We start from the raw sequence: 13,404 nt of genomic DNA on the forward strand, positions 1-13,404 counted from the left end.
GCTTCCATCTGGATCATCATTGTTCTATTAAAGTTGTCAAATATTTGCCTTCACTCCACACAATGAAATTGATCCATAAATATCAATGTTGACAATACCTTTGCCGTTTAATATAGACATAAACACTTTATAATCTTGGTTTAAAATCAAAAGGGTCTGTATAAAACTGGGTCTGATGGGTTTTTACTCTGGGTAATACAGCCACTGTAGTTTTCTTCCAATATGCTGGTGCTTCTTTCAAAATACAGTTAAATGAAACCTTCCACATCTTTGCCATTTTCTTCCCTCCTAAATTTCAAGCTTCCATGGGAATACCATCTTTTCCTGGAGATTTCCCTGTAGATTGATTCCACATCACCATATGTTCATCATTCATGTGGCACAGTGATGCAGTGGTAGCATTGTTGCCTCACAACAAGAGGTTCCCTGGTTCGATTCTCAGCTGAGGTGCCTTCTGTGTGGAGACTGTATGTCTTCCCTGTGTTTGCGTGGTTTTCCTCTGGGTGCTGTGGTTTCTTCCCACTTTCTAAAGGCATGCAGTAGGTGGATTGGATACTCTAAATTGGCCATAGGTGTGAGTGTGCATTAGAGTGTGTGGTGTGGAAGAACAGCCATGGGAGGGCTAGCCACCTAGTGGTGTGTACATTGGCTCTAGATGTGTTGAAGTGACACCCTGATCCCATGTACAAAATGGGGAAAAGGGGGTTGTGGATGAATGGGTATGTTCATCATACACATTGCCTAAGTGGCATGTGGGGGTTCTGTGCCCTGTACTAACCCACACTGGCAGCTTTCCAGAGCTCAGACGCCCCTCTTCTGACTCCCTGTGTCAGGGGTTAGCTAAGTCCTTTCCGTCAATGGAAGGCTAAACCCTGTCACAGAAAGTCAATTATTCAGCCTTTTAGTGCCAGCTGAAGAGCTCACATAGTTAAGCCTCCTCAGCAGCCTGCATTGGTGGTTTACAGCTCTCAGACTCAAATATGACACCTTTGTTTTATCCCTCTTCCTCTTATATCATATCATATTATATTATCTTTGTTTTATTTTAATTAATTAATTAATTAATTAATTTGCTTATTTTTTTATTATCATAATCTGTTGACCGGGTTAGTCCCACTAGGCTAGTAGCTTCTTTTCAGGTGAGACCCAGGGTTGTATTTATACTACTGGGGAAATTTGAACAGTGTATCAGCTTCCCCTGATGGAGGGGGACTTAGCATGTCCCCTAACACAGGGGAGTAAAAGGAGGGGATTCTGAGCTCTGGAAAACTACCAATGTGGGTTAGTATAGGGCACAGAATCCTTACATACCACTGAGGCAATGTGAATGATGAACATATCCATCCATATACTTTTGATGTCTTTGTTTTATTTACATGTGTGTGTGTGTGTGTGTGTGCGTGCGTGTGTTTATTTTAATATACTTGGGATTAACTACTGCATGGAATTCCAACTTACTATTGTTTGTATGCTTGATACTGCTTTTAAGCACGTGTCGGGCTTTTCTAAAGTGTTCTATGACTTGTACTGGGAAATTTAAGTTCTGTGGTGTCAGTTGAACTCTAGGCCTCTTGTTTCAGTTGTTCATCTGCTTCATTTTGAAGTTTTGACAGGAAATTATTGCATTTTTTTCCCCTTTTTTTCTTCATTTACATGATATTTACATCTGATTTAACATTGCTATGCCTGTTATTACTGTTAAATAAGGATTTTACCGCAAATTACTTTATTTGCATTTTCTGTGGAGATTTTTTTCTTTTCTGACAAAGGAACCCCTGCATAAATGCTTATTTATGCTGTCTATTTGATTTAAGGGCAAACATTTGATTTTTGTCACTGGACAAGTGAGTTTTACTTGTTTCTGTGTCTGTGTGTGTTGTTATTTACAGCACTGTGTAGATGTTAGAACAAGGCTTAACACAATTTAAACTGTTTCTACTATAGTTTATGCAGTTTATCCCTATTTGCTGTATGGGGACATAGTTTATATTTTCTTTTTTACTGTCCTTAGTCAGCCCTTAGTAGTATCAGTATATTATTCTGGATGGTGTTGTTTCCCCTGACTTGATGGATCCTGATGTGGCTGCTTCTTCCCACATCAAGTTCAGTTGCACATAAAAAGGAAAAAAAAAAAAAACTCTACAAAAACATGCCTCAGCCTACGTCTTCCAAATCTGTTGATATCTTAATCCAGTCCACAGAACACTTACCTTTTTCCCAGTCAACCTCTGGTGTGAAGTTATAGCCCTCTATGGTTCTGGGTTCAAATACATCCTCTGTAGCTGTTCCAGTACTTTGTTTGAGTTCATAGGTAGGTACTAGGCTATCGGCCCTAGGGCCTGTACAAGCCCAGCCAAAAAGGTACCCTGGCTTTTGCACCCAAGAAAATTATTTTCCTGTGCCACTGTCGAGCAGAGCCACAAAAGTGATCCCCGGGGTGAATTTCCTATTTCCCATCCAATCATCAAGATTTTTCTTGAAGAGTGCTAATGAGGAGCTTTGTTTGATATAGATAGGTAGTTTATTCCAGAGTATGGGAAGTCTCTGGGACATGAATCTATCCCTCCGGCATGTTCTGTTTATTGTGGTAACAAGGTTTAGGTCCCTAGAGCATGTAGCTCGGATGGATTGGGATTTCTTTATGTAGCTCGGATGGACTGGGATTTCTTTAAGTGGAGCATGTCCAACAGCTTTGGGTTTGACATAGCTTTATATGTTAGGCAGAGATCACCTCTGAGTAGGCGATATGCGACAGAATAAAGCTGGAGTTTTTTGAGGCCAGTAATCTTCTTTGTGAGGTATTTCTGCGGCCTTTCCAGTTGTTGTAGGTGTCTTGTGAGGTACATACCAAAAGGGACATTGTACTCTATAATGGGTCTAATGAGTGATGAGTAGAGGGGAACAATGACCTCTTTTTTTCTGGATGAGAAACCTTTTGTGATGAGGTGTGCCATGTAGAAGGATTTCCTAACTACTGTGGTGATGTGATTATCAAAGGAGAGACTACTGTCCACCTGTGTCCCAAAGTCTCTTATCACACTTTCGGTGTTAAGTATACTACCGCCTGTGTTGTAGTTCATGGGTTGAGAGTTTTTACCAAAGGGGATGACAATGTACTTTTTGGCATTGAGCCTGAGGCCATGGCTTTGACACCAGGCATCTGTCTCAGTGAGGCCCTTTTGTAGGATGTCCACATCATTAGGAGTTTTGATTATGGTTCCTAGTTTGCAGTCATCTGTGAACTTTGTTAGCCAAAGACCTTCTGTGTTAGCCTGTACTTCAGAGAAGTAGATACCAAACAGGAGAGGACCCAGTACTGGACCCTGTGGTACTCCACTTGTCACTGGTCTGAAGTCGGATTTGGAGTCTGCTACTTTCACAGTGTGGGTTCTGTCAGTGAGCCAGTTGGCAACCCATCTTGTGACATAAGGATTTATACCTAGTTTAGTGAGTTTATCTTTAATTCCAGAATGGGGGATGGTGTTGAAAGCCTTGGTAAGATCTAGATAGGCTGTGTGAACCACCTTACCCTCGTCTACGGCTTTGGTGACTGCTTCAAAGATGTCTATCAGGTTTAGGAGACATGATCTGCCTTTTACAAACCCGAACTGGGTGGGGTCTAGAGTTTGGAGATTACCAATGTCATTGTTTATAAGTTCCATGATGATACGTTCCATGGTCTTACAGACCAGGCTCGTCAAGCTAATGGGGTGGTAGTTCCTGAAGTCCATAGTGGCTCCCCCTTTGTGGAGTGGGATAACTGTTGCTGTGCGCCATTCAGTGGGCACAAAGCCTGAGGTGAGGCCATGATTGAACATGGTACTTAGGTGGGTTGGCAGTTTGTTCTGTAGTTTGTGTAGAACGCAGCCTGGGATGTTGTCTGGTCCTATGGATGCTGTGTTTTTGGCTTTGGAGGGTGTGTTTTTTACCTGTGCAGCCATGATTACAGGAATTTTTTATTCTTCCGGTATAGACATTGCCCCTTTAGGGGGTGAGAGGGGGGTAAAGTTAGCACTGAACCTATCTGCCAGGATGTTGGCAATATCAATTCTGTCTGTTTAGTTAGTGCCATTGAGCTGTAACTCAGAGCAGATCTGAGTGTTGCCATTGAGATTCTTGACATAGCTATAGAATGCTTTGTGGTTGTCTTTAGAATCAGTGGCAATTTTGTTTTCATAACTAGCTTTGGAGGATTTTATGGGGGATCGCAGCTTCTTACTGACGCTGACCAGAGAGCTCCTCCACTCATGGGATTTTACTCTCTTTTGCAACAGTTTCTTCCTTCTGTTGTACAGTTTGTTTATGGCAGGGGCCCACCAGATTGGCTTCCTTTTTTTGGAGGATAGCATCTTGGTTCTGTTTGGGATAGCACGATCCATGCACTCGTGTAAGTGCTTATAAAGTACAATTATGTAGGATTCAGTAGTCGTAACTATATTGTCCATCTGCATGGGTGTCGTGAAGTTCACCACTTCTGTCTTAAGAAGCATGAAGTTGGCTTTGGAGAAATTTTTTACCATGGTTCCTTAATGGGGGGGGAGGGGTCAGGATGTGGATATCTAGGGTGATTAGCTTATGGTCGGATCGGACCAATGAGGCATTGACTTCAGGTGTGGAACTCATGTTGGTAATGACTAGATCTAGGATATTGCTGCCCCTGGTGGGGGTGTGGATAAGTTGATCCAGGGCATTGGAGTTTATGAATTCCAGAAAACGTTGAGCGAAGGAGTTGGTACATGAGTAGTTTTCCCAGTTAATGGTGGGGTAGTTGAAATCGCCCATTATTGGGGTGTTTGGTTGAACCCTAATATTTTCCAGTACATCAAGAAAAGAGGAGTGGGAATCCTAGGGCATGGTGGGGGATCTGTAGCAAGCTACAATTTGGATTGCAGTTTTGTCCAGAGTTAGTTGCACTTGGATAACCTCGGATGCATTATGCTGAGCAACTAGCCTGGAGGTGTGGATATCCTTAATTAATATGGACACAACCCCACCTTTGGTGTTCCGGTCCAGGTTACATGGCCGAAAAGTGTGGTATGAGTTATAGCTTGGTAGTGCAGGGGTGCTCTCTGGTGCCTTGAACCAGATCTCAGTCACTGCACAGATATCGATGTTCTCCATTTTAAGGAGTACCTCGAGTGAGTGCATTTTGAGATTTAGGCTTCTAGTATTGAGTAGCATCACCCTCAGTTTTTTCTTGCCTGTTCCTGTTACAGTGGTGAATTTGTCATTTGAACCTTGCGTAAAAAGGCACTATAGGGGCGGCAAGAACCTTAGCCAGTGTCTGGAATCAAAGGGGTGACAGGTGCAGAACATCTCTGGAAAAGCATCATGGTCTGTTGACCATGTCATCCCAGGCAGACAGATACTGGATCCCTTTAGAATGACACCAGAAGCTTAGCCAATTGTTGAAGTCAATCATTTTGTCATTGTACTGCGGTATCATTCTGGGTGATGTCAGAATGCTACTCAGGGCTAGGGTCATACCTGCCTGGGCTACAAGATCAGAGAGCTCTTCCGTGTCTCTTTTCATGTAGTCCAGGGAGGTACATCTCAGGTCATTCACACCAACATGGATAATGACAGAGTCATATTTGTACTTGTTGTGAAGTGACCTGAGTGTGTGGGTTATGTGGCGGATCCTGGCACCCATCAGGCAGCTGACAGTAACCTTCTCCTTGTTTAGCCTGGTGAGTGGGACATCAGTGTGCCTGACTATAGAGTCACCTATGACTAGTGTGTTGGGTACGTTGTTGTACCTTACTGGCTGTGGTTGAGTGGCACACTAAGTCTGCGAACTATGTGTCATTTGGGTTGTGTTGAGGGGTGGAGGTTGCTTGCATTTCGGCTTTGGAGGTCTCTGTTGCTTGAGCAGATTATTATTGAGAGCCTCTGTGAATGTTTTTGTGTTTCTATGTGTGGTCTTTGGTGGTATAGATTTAGTGAGACTATGTGATGAGTATGGTGTGGTGCAAGTGTTTACCTTCTCCTCTTGACTGTCAAGTTCAGTCTTGGCTGGAGAGAGCTTTACCTCCAGTTTGGCTAGATAAGTGCATCTCTCACAGGTTGTAGAACCTGATTGACTTCTTCGAATCAGTCTCCAAAGCCGTGGACGAGAGTAAGGCAGTCCACACAGCCTATCTGAACCTCACCAAGGCCTTTGACACCATTCCCCACTCTGGAATCATAGATAAACTTACTAAGCTGGGCATTAATCCCTACATCACTCGATGGGCTGCCAACTGGCTTACTGACAGTACCCACACTGTAAAAGTAGCTGACTCCAAATCCAGCTCCAAACAAGTGACAAGTGGAGTACCTCAGAGTTCAGTCCTGGGTCCTCTCTTGTTTGACATCTACTTCTCTGAAGTACAGGCCAACACTATTGGACTCTGGTTAACAAAGTTCGCAGATGACTGCAAACTGGGAGCCATTATTGAATCCCCAAATGATGTGGATACTCTACAAAAGGGCCTTACAGAAACAGATGCTTGGTGCCAGAGCCATGGGCTCAAGCTCAATGCCAAGAAATGTATACTTATCTCCTTTGGGAAAAAAACATGTACCCATGAATTACCACATAGGTGGCAGTACACTAAACACGAAAAGTGTGATAAGAGACTTAGGGACACAGGTAGACAGTGGTCTCACCTTCAATAACCACATCACCACAACAGTCAGGAAATCCTTCTATGTGGCACACCTCATCACTAAAGGCTTTTCATCAAGAAAAAAGGAGGCCATTGTCCCACTGTATTCATCCCTCATTAGATCCATTATAGAATACAACGCCCCATTTTGTATGTACCTCTCAAGACATCTGCAACAACTGGAAAGGCTGCAGAAATACCTCACTAAAAGAATCACAGGCCTAAAGCAGATGCCCTATGCTGACCGTCTAAAAAAAACTCCAGCTATACTCTGTCACATATCGTCTACTCCGAGACAATCTCTACTTAAAATACAAGGCCATGTCAAACCCAGAGCTGTTGGACATGCTACACTTAAAGAAATCCCAATCCCTCAGAGCCACATGCTCCAGGGATCTAAACCTTGTCATCACAATAAACAAAACATGCTGGAGGGATAGGTTCCTGACCCAGAGACTCCCCAGACTCTGGAATAGACTGCCCATACATGTCAAGCAGAGTGCTTTTTTGGCACTCTTCAAAAGGAACCTTGATGATTGGATGGGAGAAAGGAAGTTCAACCCGGGGATCACGTCAGTCACCCTGCTACGCAGGGGTCCAGGAAAGTAAATAGTGTGGGAAGAAATAGCCAGGGAATTGTTATGGCTAAGCTTGTATAGGCCCTAGGGCCGATAGCCTAGTACCAACCTATGAACATATGAACTCGGTGTTGGGTGGTAGGAGGAGAGGGTTGTCTGTGTACATGAGGCAATTTCTACATTGCCCTAAAATGCTCAGATTCATCAGATAGGCGAGAACATTGGGAGCTGACCCTTGGACATGCCTGAATAAAAAACTATTTTCCTCTAGGTAAGTGAGGAAAGTGAGTACAAGAGCTGTTTTTCTCTAAGCAAGTGAGGAAAGTAAGTACAAAAACTGTTTTCCTCTAGGTAATGAGGAAAGTTGAGTGTGTAGTAATTAGTAGCTTATTTAGTGCTTACAACAAGTTCTGAACATATGCTGATCACGAATAAGCAAATTCAAGTGCTAAAACTAAGAATCTGTATCTGGACTAAACTAGTTACAGGAAAGGGGGGAAACAAGTGCAAATGTGGGATTTTAAATCAGAATGTTGAGAGAGATGGAAAAACTGCTCAAACAGCCAATAACTACAATTTCTGGGCCAGAACAACTCCTTATGTGGTAGATAGGTTACCTAGTGCTTACCACTCCCACTGATAAGCTAGAAGGCTTCCCTCCAACACAGAAAGCTTGGGGGGCTCAGAAGCTTACATACAGTCATGGATACAGCAAATCTGAATCTGGACTACACTAGTTACAGGAAAGGTAGGAAACAGGCTTAGATTTTTTTTAATACAGAAAAGTAGCTAATACAGCAACAAAAACAATTCAAATGCAGTGCAAGTTAGCACACTTGAGTACGTAGCAATGTTAGACCAAACAGTTTAAAAAATGCAATGAAATTAAAAATGACTAAAAACAAGTACAGAAGGATTCTATTAGGTGGAATGAGGTAAAGAGATGGGACTGGGGGGAGTGTCCCAGATCAAATCGACAGTGGGGGCGGGCAACTGCAAAAGCCTCCAAATTTAAACAACAAGACAGGAAGGCCTTTGACACCTGGATGGGTAGGGAAAAACCAACACCTTCAGCAGAGCTCTGAAAAACTATACAGTGAAGCAACTCTGAAGTCAGCAGAACCAAACCCTTTAGGTGCAGGAGAGGTCCACTGTAAGAGACACCTTGCCAGATAGAATACTCTGTCCCCAGCTATTTTGTCTTCTAGTATAGTTCATGGTAAGAAAAAAACAGAAACATCACCACACAACACTAAGTTATTGCCATGAATACGGCTGATGTGGTTTCCTTAGGTAAGAGTGTTTTACAGTCAGCTAATCTTAGAGTCTATGCTTCTATTCAGAATGACTATAGGACCACCTTCTCTGGAGCTCTGTCTAGCAACACAGATTTTGAAGGGGACTCTGATGCAGACAGTAGTGAATACTCTTGAGTTCATCCAAACTGATTATTTAGAAGGTGAACAAGTTCAAAAAACTTAAGCAAATGTTAACCTTTCCACCTTTGATAGCTAGGTTTAGAGATGTCTTTGACTGGAAGCAATCTGGAGCTGCAACAAAAGTTTGTAGAGTTTATAATTTTATTGAGGATGAGATTCCAAATGTTTTGGCTGTTTCTCCTCTGTTACCAGCCTTAGACAATGTCTAGAAACTGCAGGTAAAATCCTTTTGCTAGTGAACCAGATCTTAGAAAAGGTAATGAGGAAATACAAGGCGTACTGTGATCTTTTAGCTCTCTAGTCTCCATTATTAGCTGACCCTGCTGTGGTTTCTCTAGCTGCCAACTCCAATGAGAGAGCCATGGCTTCTTCTAACCCTGCACTGCCAGATATAATTGCAGGTGGGTAGAATCTCAGGAAAATATTGCTACAGTCTGGTAATTTAGTCCTTAGAATTTTAAATTATTCAGGCATCGTGGAAATGTATTTTGCAATGTACTTACAGTTTAAATGACTTTGTTGTATCTTTGCCTGCTGAACAGAAGTGTTACATAATGTGACTCATGTCTCATATACTTTGAGGAGTGTCTTGGAAGGTGCAGACAGTACTTCTAAAAATTCATCTGCTTATGTTGTACTTAAAGGTATGCTTGGTTACATAACCAGAATTTTTCTGATGATTTAAACATGAAATTCTAAATATTCTTTTAAGTTCTAAATTTGTGTTTAGTCCTACTGCTACCCAGAATTTCAAACAGTAGGATGGATGATAGAGGTAAATTGATCAATGGGGTATATAAAATGTTTCATATTTCCAGGTTCTCCTCAGGCAAGTCATCCAAATTCAAAGGGAAGAACAAGCAAAAATTCCAGCCTAACAAGAGGCAGGGTACCAAGAGAAAAAGGCAAGAAGATAATGCTACCAAACCAAATAAAAGGGGTTCCTTTCTCAGAACTGCAAAAGAATGACTGCCAAGACTTGGAGCATCCAGTCCCTTCCCCCTGTCCCTTTTCCCCTTTCCCCTTCCCAGACTTTCACTCATCCCAGCAGCCTGGCTACAAAGAGTCTCAGACAAGTGGGTGCTGAGAATAATTCAATGAGGATTCTCTTAGCAGTGGACAGAAAATCTTCTTCCCTCCAGGAAATCCACCATACCTGCTGCGCCAGACACATCTGATCTTCCCAATACTCTTTCACAATTTGTAAGCAGGGGGAATAGAACTAGTTTGTAAACCACAAAAAGGAAAAAGAATTTTACATATTCCATACCAAATATTTTCAAAAATTTCTTCAGAAATCTTCCTTCTTTTGTTGTATTTTCCCTTCTAGGCCCACTGATACAGCCTCACTATTGCAATTCAAGTTGCAGACACGAGATATAAATAATATTTCATGCCAAAAGCTGGTTAATGCTTCCAAAATTTTCAGTTTTTGGTGGAATATAAGTAGATGCCAATGTAATCCTCCTCCCTTGCCATTAGCTCCTTACTACCACAAATGTATTGCTTTTGTTGTCTTTTTTCCTTTTCTATCACTGTTGTAGCCCCTCTAGCAATCAGTAGTTACTTCCATTTATCCATCCTGAAATCCTTTCGTTGTCAAATCCACATGCTCATTTCTATCAATATGTGACTCCTGCACCATTGATACTTGCACTTTGCATTTCTTAATATAATTTAATACTCTTTCTTTTTGTCTATACCTGTAAGTCCATTTACATTCCAAAATAATGTGGCCAGAGTACCCATTATGATAGAAAGCTAATACTCCCACCTATTATAGATGACAGTTCTTTTGAATGTGTATTTCCAACTTTAGTCTTGCATGTACACACTGCATGGCAGGCTGATCTTTTATATAGTTGCTTCTTTTCATCTCCATCTGAACCTATGTCACATCTTCAAGAATGTTTGCTTTAATGAAAACCCACAAAAAAACTACATGTTCAGAATCCCCATCCCCTATTCATTTAGAATGAAGACACAAGCTATACACATTTTCAACAAATAAAGTTTAACCTTCCAGATAGGGGCAATTGTCCCAAATTGATGGCTGGACACATGTTTTACGTAATTTAAAATTAAGGTTACTAATGCTTAAGTGAATGTTATGTTGCCACTTACACTTAATGCTATCTGTGCTTTTCATCTCTCCATCTCTCTTTCTCTCTCTCTCTATTCTCCTCTCAGATGTCAAAAACAGCTTACATGCTTTCAGAAAACAGTACCTTTTAGCCCTAAGAAAAGATATACTGGCTACCTTTAAATGAAACTAAATTATGCACTGTTCTATTAAACTATTTAAAGTATTATGGCTGCTGGGGAGGCTACTATTTACTCTTCACTTACCCCAGTTTCAGACCTTATTTCTCACTGAACTGCTTGGTACTGTACATTTTCATTTTGCATTTTTATCAGCAGAGAGTGCTCACAACTCTCAAGATTAATTGCTTGCGTCTGCAGATAGCTTGATTCCAAATAAAATTAGTCACCAATGAGCAAAAAATTGTTAAAACTTTAAAGATGCTTGAGTTAATCTTTGTACAGTTCACTCAGAGCACAATGTACAGGCTTCTCTTAGCCTGGCTAGGTGCTTTCAGTTGTAGACTTCATGTCTCCCAGTGAAAGCATTTGCTAATAAAAACAAAACAACAACAACAAAAAACAAGATAACGTAGTTTTAAGACACTAAACATTTTTGTATCCCTTTCATAATTTTGTCTTATTTTTCAAGCCTATTTGCTGACAAACTGTTCATAGCTCAAACGAAGGACATTAAGACACCCATCCTTGTAAAACCAGGGAAAATTATTAATTTAATTACACACATTTCATAATCTGTGCACTTTTTACAACTTACCCCATTCCAGCAGGCCAATATCACATTATATTAAGTTATATTTGCTTTTGTCCAGCCTTCCTTATCTTGCAGCAGTGTAAAGCCTACGTACCTTGTAACTAAGAAAAAATACTTGCTTACTTTAATATCTTTAGCAAATATGGCAGAAATTGAAAGGACCCCTCCACACACACATTTAAAATACCTCTGACTGCACACTATACTAAACTACTTTACAATATTACATGCAATTTGCAGAATGTTTTATAAAATATTAATAAGAAAAAAATTGTTTTACTTACAGTTTTCCCTTTAATTTCTTTCTGAACAATATTGACATAAAGTGAGGTATGGGCTTTATAGTCAACCAACACGTTTAACAAAGTCAACAAAATTCAGTCTTTCTCAGCCACTTTTTCTTGAAAATCCATATTTCACAAATGTGATTGATGTTTTATAGTCCATTTATTCACTAATTTTATTGTTGCTTGCCTTCTTCTTGATCATTTGCATCTCCCATCACAGGACTCCATTTCAAGTCCAAGGTACTACTGATTCTTCTAATAAATTCCTGTTTTTTTTTCTGTCGCTTAACATTTTCCTTTGGAACACTAGAATAGATTTCACTGGCAAAGTCTCTCTATGAGCCATAAGAAGCTGAGTCTCCTTATGCTTACTGTCTCAATATTTGTTGGATAAACTTTCTTTATTATTTCCTATTTAGCTTGTCTTGCATTAAAAATATCATTGAGCCTCCAGGAAAACAAATATTCTGAAGAGAGATGGATATAGCAGCTTGAATCTCACACTTGCCTTTCAGTATTCCCTGATTGCTAGGATAAACTTGCTTTCCTTCTGCCTGGTGTACAGTGAATAATAATTTCCCACAAAAACCTTGTTGTCTCCAGTTTTTAATACTTTTACTTTCTTCCACAATTTTATACTCCTTCTGCTGGTGTGATTGCATCTTTAGGAATATAGGTCTTGTCTGCTTTCTAATAGATAGGTTTGGAGCATACACACAATTCGCCTTTTTAATTAACAAATCCTGATTTGGCACACCAGTCCAGTTGTTTTTTTGTGCTTGCATAAGACAAATGCAGTCTGTTCCTTCTAGTTTCTCTGGCACAGCAGAAAAACACTCTTTCTCTGCATGCTGTCTTTTAACTCTAATATTTCTTTAAACATCTGATGTTATGTTGTCCATATCTCGCCTTCGTTCTTGCTGTTTGGATTCAGAGCCAATTTTTGGCTCCAACTCAGCGTATACTATAGCTCGAGAGCTTTTACTGGCTCGAGGCTAGCCCCTATCCCATGCCTAGCAATAGTTACCCAGATCTCGTTTGCCGCTTGCAGTGTCAAGATTGCGAATACTGGCTCAGGCTAAGTGTTTTTCTATCTGATGTATTTTTGAAAGAAAATCTCTTATTTATCTTATCTAACTTGTATTGGTAGTTGTCCCTTGGTTTTTCTGTCTTCCCTATCCCGCCCGAGTGACTTGCATTTGTTGTGGACTAACCGTCTTTCTCTCTGGCCTTCCTCCTCTTCTAAACCCATTTAACCTAGAGGGTTCTTTTTTTCTTGCCTTCTTTCAGGTTTAAGGAGTTGCCATTTAAGTTAGAGGCTCTCCTTAGGTGGGGAGTTTGCCATTTAACTTAGAGGCTCTCCTCCCTTTCTCTTTTTTCCTGTCTGTTTAAAAAAAAAAGGGCGGGCATTTTTTGCCTGTTATTGGCTAGTTTTTTCTTGTTGGTAGTGCTTTAATTTGTCTTTATCTAGCTTAGATACTGCTGTTCGACATTATGTTGAAAAACTCTGCCAAGGAATTGAAACCTTCAGGTTTCAAAAAGTGCGATTCATGCTGTCAAAAGATGTCCCTTATGGACGGACACATGAGTTAC

This window comes from Protopterus annectens, chromosome 2.part2 (assembly GCF_019279795.1).
Source record: "Protopterus annectens isolate FY-2018-M chromosome 2.part2, PAN1.0, whole genome shotgun sequence".
In the NCBI taxonomy this organism is placed as follows: domain Eukaryota; kingdom Metazoa; phylum Chordata; order Ceratodontiformes; family Protopteridae; genus Protopterus; species Protopterus annectens.